General features: G+C 41.7%; 1 protein-coding gene across 3 annotated transcripts in view; it reads right to left on the reverse strand.

Annotated features, from left to right (window-relative positions):
- Window positions 1-20083, reverse strand: part of LOC136863866 (estradiol 17-beta-dehydrogenase 2) — a 191792-nt gene that overhangs the window by 48010 nt on the left and 123699 nt on the right. Inside the window, exons 1-4 of one of the 3 annotated variants that reach the window (XR_010859224.2) lie at window positions 16169-19083; window positions 15428-15581; window positions 14708-14800; window positions 14540-14586 (exon numbers count right to left, since the gene is read on the reverse strand). The exons of 1 other annotated variant lie outside the window; for it this stretch is intronic. The gene's annotated coding sequence lies outside the window, so the exon portion shown is untranslated. Of the gene's footprint in view, window positions 1-14539; window positions 14587-14707; window positions 14801-15427; window positions 19084-20083 lie in introns of those variants that run through there. One more of the 3 variants, XR_010859223.2, reaches the window with a different exon arrangement.

The following is a 20083-nucleotide window of genomic DNA, read 5'->3' on the forward strand; positions in this document are numbered from 1 at the left end:
TTTATGTTTATTCAGTTTTATCGCACCGACTATGATAATAGTGGTGGTGGTGGTGGTGGTGGTGGTGGTGGTGGTGGTGGTGGTGGTGGTGGTGGTGGTGGTGATTATTATTTCAAGAGGGAGTACGACTAGACAGCCATCCTCTATTGTACCGGGAACAGCCGGTACGAAACTAAGTCCCCGTAATTAAATTTAAAACTTCGCGTTACGCGCCGGCTCAGCAGCGGAAGACAGACTGGAACAGCAAGCAAAAGCTGTGTGTGACGTAGAGCGGAGTGACGTCACAGCCTACCTCCCCGTAACTCAGAGTGAGCCTAGACTATTATGGAATGTTCCTTGAGTTTCTTCGGATAATAACTTTCCCCACGATAATAACTAGACAAAATCAACCACATCATCGTGTAGCCCGATATTTTATCTGCATTCCTGCAAGGTTTAATAAAAATCCGACATGAGACGACGAAGTTGTGGAGCGAGATGTGAAGGCATGTTTTGGGCGTGAATCGGGTATAAATGGAGAGCTGCTTCGCTTAGCAGAATGCTGGTGTCAGTCGAGCCGTACCGCCCCCCAGCCACTGGCCCCCAATGTGGAGTGTGTCAGAGGCATGGCCATCCAGGGGCGGGATGCCGACTGGAGCCCAGGTGCCGCAGATGCGCCGCCTCCCACTTGTCCCGCGACTGCCCCCATGGCAACGACCCTTCGTACTCCAAGTGCGCAAACTGCGGGGAGAAACACGCGGCTAATTTCAGAAGCTGTCCCAGCCGCAGGACCTTCGAAGCCGTCAATCAAGGCAAAGGGCCAAAGGGTAATAAGCGTGGCAACCCTAAAGCCCAAGCAGGCCCTTCAGGCAAAGGCGCATCACGCAAAAATAAACCAGGCTAGTCAGGCAAAAAGGACCCTTCAGGTCCTGCAGGTCCCTCAGACACAAAGGGCCAAGAACAAGGCCCTTCAGGCACACAGCGCCCTTCAGGCATAAGAATATTAAATTTTAAACCCCTAAGGACGGTGGGTGAACACAACCCCGGGCCCTCAGCCCAACCAGCCCCCACCACCGTTCAAACCAAGACCTCCAATCTGAACAAAAAGAAGGCCCAGACCCAGGCAAGAAATCAAAGGCAGGCTAAGCCCACGCAACCACATCCCGAGCAGCCACAGGGCCCCCCACCCAGGCCAGCTCCACCGCCCGCAGTGAACCTGCCACTAGTAAACCGGCATTTGCACCACCGCCCCCAACGCCCGCCCCCAGCACCACACCAACCACACCACCTACACAAGAACAGGCACAGAAGCCGGAAGGGAAAATGGTAGTAAAGACGTTCAGGGAAAGGATCGAAGAAATCCTGAAAACCTTCTTCCCGAACCTGAACCTCACGGCAGCCATTACCACTGGGGTTATGATGGCCAGCATGCTACCATTCCCCTGGTTGAAGGACCTGATTAATGCCATTGCTGACCTCCTAACCCTAGATGGCTGAACAACCAAACGAGGACGATAATAATAATAATAACAATAATAATGATAATAATAATAATAATAATAATAATAATAATAATAATAATAATAATAATAATAATAATAACAATAATAACACGCAGGAGCTTCGAGTTCTAATATGGAACTGCCAGGGCGTCAGGTCTAGGAAATACGAACTCGAAGCCTTCCTAGCCGCGAACACTATACACGTAGCCCTCCTAACTGAAACCTTCCTCCCACCGGGGAAGAAGTTCACTATAAGAGGCTACAAAATACACAGAAGCGATAAGGCTAATAGAGTCGGAGGAGTGGCAGTTCTGGTAAGGAAGGACATTAAACGTATGGAAATAGACTGAAATAGACTTACCAGAACTGGTTGAGCTGGAAGCGTGCGGAATTGCCATGCCAGTGCGAGGAACACTCGTCAATGTAATATCGGCATACTCCAGACCTAAACACCTTAACACACAAGATATAGAATCGGTATTAAGGCAAAATCGAAACACGATCCTAGGAGGCGACCTAAATTCGAAACACGCCAACTGGGGGTGCCTGAAACCTAACGCAGACGGCGAAAGGCTGTACAACCACATGCTATCCCAGGACTATGTGGTAACAGCCCCCAGTGAACCCACGTTCCTAGCACCAAACGAACAGGTTGACGACATATTGGACATCGCCCTACTGCGAAATATTCCTCAAAGACACACCATAAAGGTCATTAACGACCTAGGATCGAGGCTTCAACCAGTAATATTTACACTGGAAGCGAACCCGGAGGAATATGAGAATAACCCCAAGCGCCGACTCAACTATAAAGCAGCCAAATGGGGTAAATTTGAAAGAAAACTCGATTCACTCCTACAGGGGACTGAGGACATACAAATAGTAAACCCAGCCCAAACGGATGAATCAATAAAACACTCGTAAATGCGATCCAGGCAGCCACAACGGCGAGCATCCCGGTACACAAACCTAGACAAAACACTAACATTGAAACACCGGCCCACATTAAAGATCTAATACGCCAGCGCAACAGACACAAGCGCAACTGGGCCCGACACCACCGCGATGAAGATTGGATACGTAAGAATGAACTCAGGGTCGAAATCGAAACCGAAATAATGGAGTATAGGTCTCGGATCTGGAATAACAAACTGAGTACGTTTGACACAAATACCAGACCGGTGTGGAACTTAGCGAGATATTTCACGCGAGAACCACACGTGATCCCAACAATTAAGGGACCTAACGGACCAGTATATGAAAATCAAGATAAAGCAGAGGTGATAGCCGACTCACTCGAAGAGGCCTTTAAGCCCAATGACGAACCGTCGGACCCCGCCTTCATTAGGCAAACAGAGGCCAAGGTAGCGGAATTCCTAACAAACGCACCTAAGCCCGAGGTTAAGAAGACTAATATCCACGAAATTAAGTGGATAATAGGTCACCTTAACCCGAAGAAGGCACCCGGCCCAGATGAAATTCAGAACATAATACTCAAAAAGCTAACCCCGAAAGCCCTCGCACTACTCACTAAAATATACAATGCAATGTTCCAATTGCAGTATTATCCGGAACAGTGGAAAAAGGCGAGAATCCTTGTATTCGGCAAACCAGGCAAGGACAAATCCAACCCTAATAATTACAGGCCCATCAGTCTCCTGGACGCCCTCAGCAAAGTATTCGAGAAAATACTGCTGAAAAGGCTCATAGCACATATCAAGGAAAGAGGAATCATTCGAAACGAACAATTCGGTTTTAGAAACGGCCACTCCGCCCCGCAACTGCTTACCCGGGTCCTAGAACAAGCGACCATCGGACTAAACAAGCGGAGAGACATAGGCACGGTATTCCTTGATATCCAGAAGGCATTCGATAAAGTCTGGCACGAAGGCCTATTAGCGAAATTAATAGACCTCGAATTCCACCCAGGGTACATAAGATTAATTAAATCATACCTGAAAGGCCGAGAGTTCCAAGTAGATGTTCATAACACACTGTCAAGCACGCGACCGATCAGGGCTGGCGTAGCCCAGGGGTCACTAATAGGGCCAATCCTGTTCATTCTATTTACGAATGACATGCCGACAGCGGAACTCACTACCACGCACCTCTACGCGGATGACACTGCTATCACAGTACAACACTTTCAGCTAGCATGCACCCGAAAGAGACTACAAGTAGCACTGCGAACTCTCGAGCTGGCTAACCAAATGGCGTATCAAGGTCAACGTTGACAAATGCCAAGCTGTGATGTTTACTAGGAAGAACAGACGCACACATAGGCCAGCCAACATAAAACCGCTCAAACTATTTAATCGAGATATAGCATGGCACGACAAGGTCAAATATCTAGGAGTAGTCCTAGATAGAAAACTAACCATGCTATATCACATTAAAGACATCCAGCGGAAAACAAACGCACGACTGTCACAGCTCTATCCGATACTGAATAAAAGATCCAGTATTAACAAGCGAGTAGCAATAAACATGTACAAGGCCCTAATTAGGCCGATAATAACGTACGCAGCTCCCGCCTGGGGCTACACTGCTATGACGAACCTGGATAAGCTGGAACTAATACAAAACAAATGCATTCGAGCAGCGGCTAGACTCCCGTATGACACACCAATACGCCACCTACGCGCAATTGCGAAAGTCACCTCGATAAGGCAACACATACGAAAGCAAACACTCCGAATGTACAAGAAATCATGGAGTAGTAAGGTCAACCCACTAGTCAGTGGAATAGGACGCTATGACGTCGACCTATACACCAAATACCCCACACCGAAACACATTCCGTTCAGGCACAGGGCCAGGAGGCCGGGGGCCCAAAACCGCCCTCGCTCTTAAACTGACACCAACTCACTACACCGCACCACTTAACACTATGCACACACACCACAACACCTGTATATATGTGCATGCCTGTTTACTACCTACATCCTTGTCCTAGATTATGTTATTACTATGTTACAGATTTAGCCAAGCGAGGGAGGATTGAGAGAAGAAATACAACACGACGAAGGCAACACAGCCAAGAAAGAGACGATCCAATCCAACCCCGCCCCCACCAGCGACAAAGGAGTGGACGAAAAACCCACCCCTGCTAATACCATTAACTATTAATCTACTAATTGTACTTGTACTTGTTCTACAGGACACGAGAGCGGAAAAGCGGCCCGCACTCTACAGAAGAAAAGTAATAATGTATATATAATAGGATGTGTGTATATATGTGTATATGTTTACAGAGACAAGTGTGTGACACCAACACCGCAAAGAAGGGACGTCATCAGGCGGGAAAGAAGATGCCCCTTACAACAAGTAAGGCTTGGTACTACTCCCCTTCTCCTTAAAAGGAGACTTGGCACCAGGGACTGCTGGCTGCTGGACCAAGGGACTAACCTGTGGCCCAAAGCCCAGACGCCAGCGGACCCGAGCCGCACCAGGCAGTGACAAGTAGGACTGATCCCCCACAATAATTGACAAAAGCTAGGTAAATGGTTATGACTGCATGACACATATTCCTAACTAACACAACCTCTGGTCTTTATCCAGCCCACATCCTTGCATGTGCTATCAAAAGATGTCAGGTTTTACATGTAGGCTCTTTCTTCTTTCTGCCTATGTGGTTTTTCCCTGACCCTTCAATACCATACTTCAACACCATATACCTAACACAATCTCGCCTGGTAACGTGTCTGACATGGAAACAGGCAGATACTCCTTGTATCACTTCCCACTCTACCCAGCTATCTCTTTTCTACTTAGAAATTAATAGCATGTCGGAGGCCATGTAGATTGAGTCGATGGTCACGGCGGGGGAGCGGCTACGGGGGCCCCCCGTATTAAGAAAAAACCGCTTAGCAGACCAGTGTGTTTTGCAGTGGAGTTCGTGCTGCTAGCAGCGAGCGGTCGGGTCGCGGAGACTGCGATACGACGTGTAGTGATTGTCATATTTCGACGAGTCCTGGACTTTAACTCTGTAGCGTCGAGTGTGGACTTATACAAGTTTCTTTAAATCGTGAATGATAGAATTCTGCTCCAACGGAGAGTGATATACATTGTGCTTGTTTATTCTGAATGAATGTCTAAGACTTGCAATTATTTTTCCAAGTGTTCATAATTCAAAGTTAATGTTGTGGACAGTGATAGGATTTGGAACAGTCTTTGCTCCTTACAAAGTGATTGAATATTTAGGGAAAACTCATTGACGTGACTGTGCTTTAACTTAGAATTCCTCAAGTGGCAAACATTAACAAGTGATTGAGTACAGAATTTGCTTGAACTTAGTGACTACATCACTAACTTACAATTTCGTGTGGAGATAATTCTCTAAACTGTGTAAACATTTTGTAGATGATGGACTGTAGACTGTGTATTTGAACTGTGCATTTTTAATTGTACGAACATTCGAACTAAGGACTGTTGGTGAATGACCAATTTCACTTTATTTTTTTATTTTTTACATGCGTGACCAAGATTAACTTCACGAGTGAAATATTCTTATTTCATTTCAATCTAATTGATTTCATTGAACAGTGTTCAGACTAAGAAATATGTCGTGTGGAATAACTTCAGATTATGCCAAGTATCACAAACTTTAGGTGGCTATTTATTAGGCTGATTTTATTGACATTCGACAACAAGTTTCAAGCGGCTATTCGCTTTGAGTTTAATTTCCGCGTGTTAAACTTATGTGCTTATCGAGCTTAGTAACATTTTGCCGCATAGAATTCATTTCCAATGATTAATGGCATAACACGGGATAAATTTCAGTGACATTCTACCGTGTGATAATTCTTCAGTTATACAGTTCCTATGTGTTATAAACCTTGCCATAACCATTGCTATATCTTTTTTCATATTTGCAGAAGCCCCTTTTCGTATTAACACGTCCAAGGCTTAACGGTGTTCGTTCACGTTATCATTTACGTGGTCTATCTCGACGTCCTCACTTCTACACCGCATGGATCTTTTAGACATCGCATGGATCTTCTAGAAATTCGAGATCTTGAAGAACTTCCATCGAGGGAGGAATGACTGTTCAATGGTGCAGAGAGCAGCCGGAATTCTGGGACATCGCCAACCCTAGGACGAGGAAAGAACACTTCCCACTGTTTCTTCTGTACAGAGGTGATATGATTTTGAACTTATTAATAAACTCAGAAAAAACTCGATTAAAAAAAAGAAAACCCTCTCCCTCTGTAAGCACTCCAAGCAGAACGGTACACGCCCCGCGTTTCTCATGCTCATCCAAGTACCATATTTACTGTTACAATATATTAGAATTTTTTTTGCTATTTGCTTTATGTCGCATCGATACAGATAGGTCTTATGGCGACGATGGGAGAGGAAAGGCCTAGGAGTTGGAAGGAAGCAGCCGTGGCCTTAATTAAGGTACAGTACCAGCATTTGCCTGGTGTGAAAATGGGAAACCCCAGAAAACTATCTTCAGGGCTGCCGAGAGTCGGGTTTGAACCCACTATCTCCCGGGTGCGAGCTCACAGCTGCGCGCCCCTAACCGCACGGCCAACTCGCCCGGCATATTAGTAATCGGAGAAAAGAAAAGGAAGTGGGCCGACACTACGAGAAAATGCAGGCATCGGCCTAAGAAAGACCAGGGCCACGAAGGGCGTGAAAACAAGTCTCTCTAGGTCTCCATACGTAATACAGTCGGGGTCAGAAAAGAACAGGTGGTGACCGAGGTAGATGGGATTTTGATAGATGAAAGTGAGGAGCCTGGCACAAGTAAGGGGAAGCAATGCCAGGATTCACCTAAGGGCTCCGTGGTCGCCTACCCCAGAGCCCCCATGGGATGTTCTTTAGTCGCCTCTTACATCAGGCAGTGGATGCCGTGGGTGTTATTCTACTGCCCCCACCCGCAGGGGGACAGCTATGATAAGGAAAGTTTGTACAATTGTTACCATTACATCAAATGAATGAGTTACCAATACCACAAAATTCACAAATACTAATTTAGTTACTTGTACATTCAATACATACCAGTACATACTTCTGTAGAGGAAGATGTGCATACAGATTGCAAATAAGAGAGGAGAGAGCATAACATATTTTCTATATTCTGATGAGAAATTGTTTCCAAAATACGAAATTTTCAGTAAAAACTCCTTTGGTAGAAATGGATGCTTAACCAAAACTAAGACCTCTTTACAAAATTCATCCACACAATATCACACGACACTTCCACTTCAGTATTTGATCATTATCACACAATTCTACAGAAATTTTGAGCTCTTATATTGCACCCGACAGGGGCATGATCCAAGGACCTCTGGTTAATACTCTTCTTTGAAATTACAGATGCAATGATCTTTGAGGGTATAAAACCAAAACTAATTAATATCCATATCATTAAGACAGGTAAAATGAGTCTTTTAAATTTATTCTACAGGATTTCATTACTTGCAATCTATTGCGCAATACCTTCTTTTGTGTAGCGGGAACCCGCGGCAGAAGTCAAGCCCACCTAGACTCGGGCGGGGCTGCAATCGGGGGTTCGCCATAACGTAACTCGAGAGAAGACATCCCTTTCCCACGACTAGGAGAATGAGGGGAAGCAAACTTTTTCGAAACGAAATATGGGAACCATCTTTAATTCAGACTAGCCAACTTAAATATCTACGATGTAAAAATTAATGAAATCCGAATTCTGGAGTCGTCCTCCGATTTAAAAGAGATAACTATAACTGGGACATTTATTTAGAGTGTCTAATGTCCTCTTACTCGATAACTTTCAGATGAAGAAAGAATATCGTGTTGTTTCTGTGTGGAAAAGTACCAGGGCCATCTGGTTATTTTCAAAACACCTCCTTGACGAGGGAGTTCACCCTCGCGTGGAAGGGGAAGCAGGACAAACTTTAATAAATTACAGGAGATCCTACGAAGAATAATCGTACGGATATGTCTCAATCATATCAGGTGAATACTGGTCACCTGATGGTCGTACTATTTGACCTCTAGTGGGTCGTGGATAGGCTATATGCAGATTTGGAGTAGGGGAAATTGCCTCCTTGTAAAAAGCACTGCGGTGTTCGAAGCGCGTCATTCGGGATTCTCAGCTTACAGCTTTGTTTAAGTGACTTTAAACTTAAATTTCAAGTGAAATAGTGTAATTCATGTCAATATTGCATAGATTTGGTGTACATGACACCAGTGACTAAAATTAAAAAAAATGTGACGTGTCGCGAACATTCAGCGCGAATCGTATTATTATTATTATTATTATTATTATTATTATTATTATTATTATTATTATTATTATTATTATTATTATTATTACGGCACTGCTGTGTCAGGTAGTAACAGAGGTAGAGTGGCTGAGAGGTACACGAAATCCGATACTGAATCGCGGATTACGAAGTAATATCCGAAACTGTGGCCGGACGTTCACGCCGAATGCAATTAAACAGATTTTGAAATAAACAGTGACGCGTCATGTGCCCAGGATTACTGCCAGCGGCTTCATCGACCAGTAACTATGGACTTCCAGTTCGAAGGAGGGATGGAACTACCAGTGATCACTTTGGTGCCAATGGGTCAACAGTAAAACTTGAAATGGATTTCCCGAGCTGACAAGGTGTCATCAAGTGATGGAGATGAGTATTCTTCATATTATATGGCCTGATTACAGGGGACGGGAATTATTTATCATAAGCTGACGCTATCATGTTAGGGATAACTTTATTTAAATGTAGAAGTGCCGAAATGGGGCACGTAGCTTTTATTTCTTATTTTATTTAATTAATAACAGGTCTGAGTGATTTAATTGTAAGTAAGGCAAACAATAGTCTAATAGGGTTGCATGCAGTAGAAGACTGACTTATTTATTTTATTTTTGGAGACTTGTGGTCAGTTAATGCGTCAGGAGACCAGTATTTTAGTAAATTCAGTAAATTTAGTAAATTCAGAGTAATTCAAGCTAGGTTGTAGTTGATCTATTATTAATAAATGCATAACTGGTAAATAATATAAGAAATGTAGACGGAACTGATACCCCAGGCCTCCTTTGAAATATTTAGCTAGGGAGTGTTACAATTAAGCTGGATTATTTGATCAGATTTATCATAATTTAATTACAACTTGATTGAGTTAATTACCGTGTGAATATTTAATTGGGTTAATCACTGTGTGAATATTTAATTAGAAGTTAATTACAGTGTGAATATTTGATTGAGCTGATTAGCGTGTGAATATTTATTTCATTATTGTATTACCGTGCGACGATTTAATTAGATATTAATTATGTGTTAATCATAAGTTGATTAAGGTTCAATTATGAATTAATTGCCGTTGGGTTATTTAATTACATCGTAATTACGAGGAAATTTCGCTGCGATGACTCAGTATGATTTGATGATGATGATGATGCTTGTTGTTTTAAGGGGCCTAACATCGAAGGTCATCGGCCCCTAATGGTACGAAATGAAATAACCAAAATTTTAAAGGCATCCACTGACCAAAATAAAAATAAAAAACGTCATGAAGAATGAATGGATGGATGGACAGGAACCCAACAAACAAAAAGAAACTAACAAAAAAACAGTGGATCAGACTCAAAACAGATCGAAAATAACATTATTACCGACCAAGGAACCACTTATAAAGCAAAATGATGCTTGGTGTCTAAAGGGGTGCAAAATCCACGTCTAAGGCCCCACAGAATGGTACATGTCGCGAGTAAAATAGAACCATGGTACGTGTCATGTTGGGATATTAATTAGAAGTAGCGAAGACTCACGGTGTTCCACAAAAGATGGTACTACTCACAAGTATTGCAATACGTACAAGTAACGCAGACCTATGGTGTAACTCACACAATGGCGCAACTCAGCCAACGCAAACCGAGAAGGTTCCCCACCTAGGTGTACTAAACACGGGCGCCGGTATTCCCGTGGTGTTCCTCACATAGTGGGTACTAATCACAGGCAACGCAGACCCACGGTGCTGCTCATATAGTGGTACAACTCACAGGCTACGCCCAGACCCGCGGTGTTGCTCACATGGGTACGACGCACGGGTACTGGAATCCACCAGGCCAGGCTTTTTTAACTCCTACTAATCACAAACCTATTTCGTACCGAATTTAGTGGTACTACTCGCAAGTACAGGCAACCTATGGTGTTCCCCGCATGATGGTACAATTCAAAATTAGTTTCATGGTTCTAATTCAGTCAGCCCTTGGTCGCCCCTTTTAGTCGCCTCTTACGACATGCAGGGGATACCGCGGGTGTATTCTACATGTGCGTCCCCCACCCGCAGGGGGTAGTGTGTTTGGTCCGCGAGAGGTATTTTATTTCCCTCAAGTCCGCCGGCAAGCCGGTTAGGAACCCCTATCCGCCACCTGGGACGCGCCACGTGGGAGTATCACCTCTCCCCCTGCTACGCCTGCGTAGCAGGTTCGTGGTCAGTATGATTTAATTACCAGGTAAATCACGTAGGAAGATAGTGTAATGATGAATCCAGCAACAATAATAATAAAAATTGTAATGATAGTAATCATGCGAATATTGGCATCATAAAAACCGGTGTCGTGTTGTGAAGTCATGATTGGACCATGAAAAATATATATGTTGATTCGAGGTGATTTATTGGAAGCCGATGCAATTTGCTTCATGAAGAATAGACCTCAGTTTATTGTGAACGTACCTCGGGACGAGGTGATTTTGTTAAAGAAATGGCGTGTTATGCCTGTGGAGGCCAAGGCTATTGACCGCCCTGGTAGGGGGTGGATACGTCAGACCTTGCAAACAGACGTGTTTTTTGTGTGTGTCCGCCTCTGTAGGAAGGGGCCCTGAGCTAAGAAATGAAGGCCTGTATGGATCGACTAATAATGGGAAATATTCAACACGCCAGAATGAAGCATTCGCTTATAAATGGCACGGTAACTGGTACTAGTATTTGTTAGTTTACTGTGGTTACTCATTTGAGTATAGTTTAGCTAGGGATTTCAGAGCCATATTTTCATCCCGGGAGTCGTCAGTTCGGTTCCCTACGCCGACATTGGTATTCCACAATGCTAAAATGAAGAATGGGGTGCCTCACGTGTTCATTGTGTAAAATATGTGATTCTTTATGTTGTTTTATGTGACATGTTGTGACTATAATTAGCGTCGGCGATGGTTCTGCCCGATCGGCGTAGCGAATTGTATCCCAATGAGGGTCGGTTCAAACCCGGATGTTTGTTCCACATTTGTATAATTTCTTTCATGGTATTTCGTTGGGAAATAATCGTGTGCTTTTAGAATAAGGATAGCTCAGACTTGTTGCATGAATGTTAACTTCATTTGTCAATAATGTCATATAGCCTCAGTGTTTATGGTAAATGTTTCCGTTCATATCACGTCATGGCAAATCGCTTTGCGATAAACAATACTCTGATCTATCACACACGACTACAAGTCGATAAATAATCCACAACAATTGTTAATAATTAATGTAATTCATTTGTGAATATAGATGCGTCATTCACATCGTCATCAAGGTCTAATAAACCGCTTGTATTAATTTAAACTTTTATTTGATTGTGTTCTCATTGTAGTTAAGTATGCCCCGTTTCTCCTACCCTGTATGCCATTAAGGTAATATTAGATAACCGCCTATTTTATTATACTTCAACGCGTTAACGCCCTATAGATATTTTGCCGGAGCCTTTTTGGGTAGGGGGCGGGTACAATATAAAGGAACAGACTATGAGGACAGTAAACCACATGTTTGAAAGGTTCATTGTTCTGAAAAATAATGCCACAGTTTTTCACTTCCCATTCAGCAGATATGCTTAATGCTGTACTTAATCTCCTTATAATAATATTAATACTAATAATATTACTGATAATAATAATAAATGTCCCATGAAGATTAAATAAATTGTTTGATTATACAACTCTACGGCAGGAATTTATAAAAGTCATTATGAATGCAATTAAGACAAATGGAGTCTGAAACATGCAGATGTTTGGCATATATTGAATTAGAACATTGAACATGAACTGAACATACTTGTTTTCTACCTTTATGAACAATTATAATCATGTTATGGGCTTCATAATGATGTCTCATTTTTTAAGCTATTAGTTTAATATAGCACCGTTCCATGGCAACGATGGAATGGGTCTCAGAAGGAAGCAAGTGTGGCCTTGATTAACGTACGGCCTTAGTATATCTGCCTGCCTACTGCGAAGAAGGGAAACCATCTTCAAGGTTGCCGTCAGTGGGATTCGAACACACCACTGCCCGAGCGCAATCTCACAGATATATGACCACACTGTGTAGCCTACTTGCTGGGTGTTTTGTAGTACACAATTAAAAACTTTAATGCCCAAATCATTAGGAGTCTACAAATTAAAATTGTTGAATTTGAAGTCTTCAACAATATTTGACCCATACACAGTGTTCTCCCTAGGATCTTTCACTGACCGCCGGGCATTCATAACCTAGATATCTGCTAGTTACATAATATTTCAAGTTGCTTTGCTATTTGCTTTACGTCGCACCGTCACAGATAGGTCTTATGGTGACGATGGGACAGGAAAGGCCTAGGAATGGGAAGGATGAGGCCGTGGCCTTAATTAAGGTACAGCCCCAGCATTTTCCTGGTGTGAAAATGGGAAACCACAGAAACCATCTTCAGTGCTGCCGACAGTGGGGTTCGAACCCACTATTTCCCGAATACAAGCTCACAGCTGCGCGATTCTAACTCACTTGGTTTACGTCACTGAAAACCTACAATCTGTTTTTCAGTCAGTGACCGGGTCAGGGATGGAATGAATGAGGCCCCATCTTGCGGCGAGGATAGGAATTGTGCCGGCTGCCGAAGCCTCTCGCACTCTTCTGGGGCAACGATTAATGACTGACAGATGAAAGGATAGTGGAGAGTGTTGCTGGAATGAAAGATGACAGGGATAACCAGAGTACCCGGAGAAAAATCTGTCCCGTCTCCGCTTTGTCCAGCACAAATCTAACATGGAGTGACCGGGATTTGAACCACGGAACCCAGCGGTGAGAGGCCGGCGCGCTGCCATCTGAGCTACAGAGGCTACACATATTTCAGTCATTATGTGTTCCAAATTAAAATATAAACACTGTAAAACTGTTTATTTAAATGAAAAATCGTCATTATTGTCAGCATAATTGCGCGAGTTACATCGGTGTTGTCGTGCGCGAGCAGTGTCTGGATTAGCGTGGAATAGCATGCAAGCAGTCGATTCCGCGGGACGTAACAAACCTGTCTGGCTCTTCACAGCATCCGAGTGATTATGAACGAGCAGTAGAACACTGGAACTTCAAACTACTTTGTTACGTCTTCTTCGTGCTAAAACTAAAATCGTTCATTTTTGCAGCTAATGTTTACCTGTCTAATATTATTGTTAGTAGCCTGAGAGGAATAAGTTGAAATTTTATCATATTTAGTTTTTATATAGTATTCCCTGGCTACTCATTCCTGCTATTTGTAGGACCCTAGTAGCAACACACTCGCCACAATTTCCAAGCCAGTTTTCTGCAAAGCACAAATTATATCCTTTATCAAAACTTTCAAGTTTCTCAATGGGTACAGTGGCTCTGCAGAAAAAGTAAGCAACAGGTTGTTTCCATTTTCTGAGGAGACCTCTAACCATGAACACCAAGGCATGATGAGTTTTTTGCTAGTTGCTTTACGTTGCACCAACACAGATAGGTCTTATGGGAACGATGGGACAGGGAAGGCCTAGGAATGGGAAGGAAGCGGCCGTGGTCTTAATTAAGATACAGCCCCAGCATTTGCTTGTTGTGAAAATGGGAAACCACGGAAAACCATCTTCAGGGCTGCCGACAGTGGGGTTCGAACCCACTATCTCCCGGATGCGAGCTCACAGCTGCGCGCTCCTAACCGCACGGCCAACTCGCCCGGTGGCATGACAGCAAATCTGTTGGTACATCCTAGGTGTCCATAGTCTTTGTACCCACCAATTTAATCCAAAGTCACATTGTAATATAGTCTAGCAAAGAAACTTAATTAAAAATAAGAGACCAAACTTTTTAATCACTAGCATACTCACAGTTCTGACTCGAGATTCTAACATTTTGAAGAAAGCCGTGCCAATGCCTGTAGGAAATGAAAAGGAATTAAGCATTTTGTAAGGGTTCAACAGTATCACTATTGGCTGTAGTAGTAGAAACAGCAATACTACAAGTGATAGTAACAGTGGTAGAAGTAGCAGCAGTACCGGTAACAGGAGGAGTGAAGGCAGTGGGAGCAGCAGCAGAACTCGTAGCAGCTGAAGGACCTGACCGACGTCCAGACTTATGTCGAGGCACATCTATATGGGAAAAATAAAAAAATCACTAAGATATCAATTTTTTCTCTCCTACTACAGAGAATGCAGGGTATTGATTTTCAAATCTCATTACATCATCATTCATTTATAAATATCTATAGATATTATGGTCCTCCTACAATTCTTAAGGTAGGAATAACAGGAATAAAATTACATTGAGCACATTGTCAACCTAAATTCGTTAGGCACTCGACTGTATTGAGGGATATTAAAGGACTGATTTTGCTCTGTTCATGTTTGGTTGAAATTAATGAAGAAAATCTTACTGCTGTTGCAAATTTGATATTTACTGACTCCAAAAGTAGATCCCTACATGCTGAGAGGAACATGGACAAAAATTTAAAAAGGTACATTCAAATGTTCAGAATTTCAGCTACACTCTGCCTCTAAGAGATGTACAAATTTCAACTTACTAGATAAGGCAAGACTAGGTATGACGGGCATTACAGTGACTGTCATTATGAGAAGCGAGGTGCAACCTCGTCTGCCACTGTTGAATTTACCATATTTACCTCCGAAGTGCTATTTGAAATGAACAACAGAAAAATTTGATAGGTGACAATACTGTGACCATTAATAATATTAATAATAATGATAATAATTACTTACTTCTATCTGGGACAGTATCTTTGATAGAGGTCCTGGACAGCTGGAGCGGCGAAAATGTCTCAAACACACAGTGTGGCTTCTCAGCTGCTTTGAAGAAAGCTGCCGCAACTTTCGGATTCCCACAATGTCCAGCCACTCTTTGCAAATATCACGTCTAGGAACAGGGAAATGGTGAAATAAGATAAGATTCCCTGCTGCCGGAACTCTTTGCTATCGGTGTATATCCCACGAATTTGGCACTTTCCAAAAAGGAATAGAAGAAAAAATTAAGAGCACTGTCAACAATTTATATTTTTACTGCTAAATTCAATACCATCAAAACGACAGTGGCTTATCAGAAATAATATATTACATCAACTGAATTTAATAAATTAAGAATTTATTTAAGCCAAAAGGCCATAACGTGACATAAATAAGTATGATACACATGTTATTGTTATTAATAACAACCACCACGTAAACAAACTTTAAAAAATATATTTTTGGGAACAGACACAGCTATCAATCATCAACTTAATAACTTACATAACCTCCTGTGGCCTAGTGTTCCTTTAAGAGGACACTGTTTAAAAATAGAATCAAGTATCCCGCAAAAAATTTAAACAATAAACTAAATATAACAATGAGTAGGCCGAAAAGTTGGTGCTATATTTATTGAAATTTCATTTACATTAGTGTGATATGCATTTCATATTCTGACCACAGGAGGTTAATAAAATAAGATTTATAAGGAGTTCTTACCTCAATCATCTTCTACTTCTTCAAACAAGAAATTCCACTCAGAATTTCACTGAAAAACACCCGCAGAGCATGAAAACGAAAATAAACAAGAAGATAAACAAAGATGACACAGTAGACTGGTCTCACACGTGGTAATCAAAGCAATAATTACGAATTTATTTCAGCCGAAAGGCCATAACGTGACAAATATGTATGTTACACATGCAATTGTGTTAATAACATACTCGCATATAGTGAAATTGGAATTAAAAACGGGCTGGCAAGTTCAAAACACATAATTACAAACTATGACAGCGATAAGCGGCCCGATCGACCGGAAATTGTCAACTCGAAATCGACCAATAGCAATCGCGAGATGTTTCTACCAATAGGAGCTCCCGTATGTCACGTGGTGTTCGGTGAAGTGACGTGAGGTACAACAGCGGCGCACGGGGGTCGTAGGGTAAAGTACTCAGTCTGAGTGGGCCCTCGGAAGCGTAGGATCTATGCGACTGTCACACCCCTGCACACGCCATTCGCTTTTGGTACATTTGCTACTAGCATTGCTCTTGGCCAACACATAATCGGATATGACGTCATCCGTCACCAACCCGCGCAGATGAAAAGCACAAGTAAATAATTCATTTAATTAATCTTGTACTACTACCTTCTAGCTCCCATAGAATGAGCTGCTATCGCACGGCAAGGGAAAGGTCATTTAATATAAAGAACGTGTATGATTGTTGCATCGAATTGGTCATTTATGCTAGTAAGATCAGTGTTTTAGACATAACTACTGTTGTCAAGATGACGCACGGTTACAAACTTAGCACTGATTCAATAACGAGTGGATAGTCGAAATAAATAACTAGGAGGTATATTAGAACAAGACCGACTCCAATCCTCAGACCTTCATGCTACTCTCGATCGTTCAAAGATGGCGAATCGAGTAGCCGGAATTGTTGGAAATGTGGGTTTGTTTTGGTTTGTTGTTATTGTATGTAGTCGGTATAATTTTATGAAAGTTGACGATAAATGCTAGTTTCTTTGTAGAATATAAGTGTGCGAGTGTATTTATATGAGTCAGTGGACACACAGGATTTGTAATTATACACCTTGTTTTGATAGTGTTTTTACCCATTAAAGAACTCGAGTGCACTAGGTGCACCAGGTTTTAGTCTAACTATGGCAATGCCTCTCATACAACTATTCTTAAGTTTCCTACGGAATGGAACATTAAGAGAGAAATGGATTAGGAATAAACATCGTGATTATTTTGAAGTCCATGAGAAAACTGTAGCGTGCATACATCCTTTTGAGAATAAGTCTGAGGTTAGGGAAGCCATTTCTCTACTTCAAAACTATTCGTGTTCCTCGAAAAATATTTAGTTGGAATATAACTGATATTGTGTTATTCTGTCAGTGTCTATGTGCTTCAAAGTGTCTAGTGATTTAGATGCAAGTGTATTTTACAATAATCTGTGCTTTGCCTGCGAAAGTGTTTGGCTGGATCTTGGAGTATAACAAAACTTTTAAGTGTGACAGATGGAGCAATCTGTATACTGTTACAGAGAAGAAATAGTGACTTGATGGATTAGCTGGGGTTGTAACGTAGGGTTTTACACTACCAACACCGTCCGATTCATGCTGTGGTTATCTGTTATCAAACAGACAGCGCCGAACTGAAGCTCGCCCATGTGGTTAAATATCAGAGTTTCTGCACTAATGTTCTTTAATGGGTAAAAATCTATTATATCTTTAGTGTCTGAACGTTTCATTACTAAGGTTACTATCATTGTTTGAAGTGATATTATGCCATATGTCAACATTCTGTTGGCATTACCAGGGCCGTTCATTGGGTTAACAATCATTTCGGGTGTACTTGGGCTGAGTGACTCAGACGGTTAAGGTGCTGGCCTTCTGACCTCAAGTTGGCAGATTCGATCCTGGCTCAGTCCGGTGGTATTTGAAGGTGCTCAAATACGTCAGCCTTGTGTCGGTAGATTTACTGGCACGTAAAAGAACTACTGCAGGACTAAATTTCGGCATTTCGACGTCTCCGAAGACCGTAAAAATGTAGTTAGTGGGACGTAAAGCCAATAACATTATTATTTCGGGTGTACTTCCCTTTCATTGGTTGCTGAATTTAAGAAATTGCCCACCACTTCAAAACTAAGGCAACAAATTATGTTTCGTAGTTCTCAAGAGTGCGAATAAATCGAGGAATTTCGCACCTTAATTTATTTTGAAACATCCAAAATGATGTTAGAAATATCATTTTAACAGTTTTATCATGCATTTTCATCTATCCAGCGAAGTGAAATCTGAGAGAAAACTTTATTTGACGAATTGAAATTTTTAAATAATCACCTAGTTGGTGTCTTTTCTAGTAGAACATATGTGATTCTAGTTGATTATATGTGGTGCATACTTGTTGGCGAAGCGTTTTCATACGTGTAAAAGTGATTTCCCTATGATGTTACATTTATCACGTTAAATTATCGCCGTTTATATAATATGTACGTGATCTTTTCGTGTTAGGCAATACCAGCAATCCGGCACTTCGGCAGCCATGTTTGTTTTATATTACGGTCTGAGGATTGGAGTCGGTCTTGGTTAGAACTCCATAAGTGAAGTTAAGACAAGGCCCGGAGCCTACCGCACAGTTTGACAAAAAGAAACTGAATGACTAGCACCAACGGAGGAAGAAAAACGTTCAACTTTATATTACTTCGGATACACATATCGGCAATACAAGCAGTACAAGTGTACGATGAAGTGCAGTGTCGTGGGTTCGTGGTAACTGGTTTATATACGGTATACATGAAGGCGACGATACTTTACATGTGAATTGAGTGCGGCAATAATGTGCCATTGTGGTGTGTGAAGTGTAAACATATAAATACGAAGAGTATAAACGTTCCTAAGTGCAATTACTAATATAGATCTGCTTAATTGATAACACTAATTTTTTAACATTGCTTCATATGTGTGTTATTAAAAATTGCCCGCTATAGAATAACAGCCAATATCAAGGAGTAAATAGATCACAATTTTGTTGCCATCATTGTTTTTGTTGGCATTTTATCAGAGAAAAGAAGTCAGATGCTGGAGCAGAAAAATTGGACAGGGGTGTAGTAAATATGGAAGCCTCTTTGGCTAATCGATCAGCCTGTTCATTACCTGGTATGTTTTTATGGGCAGGTATCCAAATGACTGTAATTTGAACACCTAATTGATGTAAATTAAATAGGATTTGTTTTACATTACATACATACCAGTTTAAGGTAAACTTGTTATATTTTAATGATAGTAGCACAGATAGGGATTCAGTAAATATCTTGGCGGAATGTATCGATGAATTTTTTATGTAGAGTAACGTTTGACGTATGGCAAGCAGTTCTGCAGAAAAAACTAGAAAATGTGACGCTAAATGATACAATTCAACATACTGGTTTGTTCGTAATAAAAGGCAGCTCCAACACCACAAGAATTTTTGGAACCGTCGGTATAAAAGTTGTTACTAGCATGCACAGATGAGATACATATTTTTTAGAAAATAGAGGAAAACATGTAAACCGATATGGGAGCATAGCAAAGGATGAAGTTTTAGAAAAAATAATTGAACGAGTGTATTGAAGCACGTCGTATATTACAGAGTAATATGGTAACACATTGTTACGAATTATATCAGATTTAAATGGGAAGACGGACTCATAAGCCCAAATTAAGGTTGGGGCTCTGCAATTTTGTGTGGGGTGTGATGGGAATGAGTCAGCAGGAAGTTGTATTTTGGGTAGGGAGCTTATTTGAGACAACTAGAAGTCGTTTGAGAAGATATTTATAGGCAAGAACTACTCGGCGAAGTATAAGAGGAGGTTCACCCGTTTCTATTAATAGTGCGTTAGTAGGGGTGGTATATGAAATGAAATGGCG

Source organism: Anabrus simplex, chromosome 2 (genome assembly GCF_040414725.1).
Source record: "Anabrus simplex isolate iqAnaSimp1 chromosome 2, ASM4041472v1, whole genome shotgun sequence".
Classification (NCBI taxonomy): Eukaryota; Metazoa; Arthropoda; class Insecta; order Orthoptera; family Tettigoniidae; genus Anabrus; species Anabrus simplex.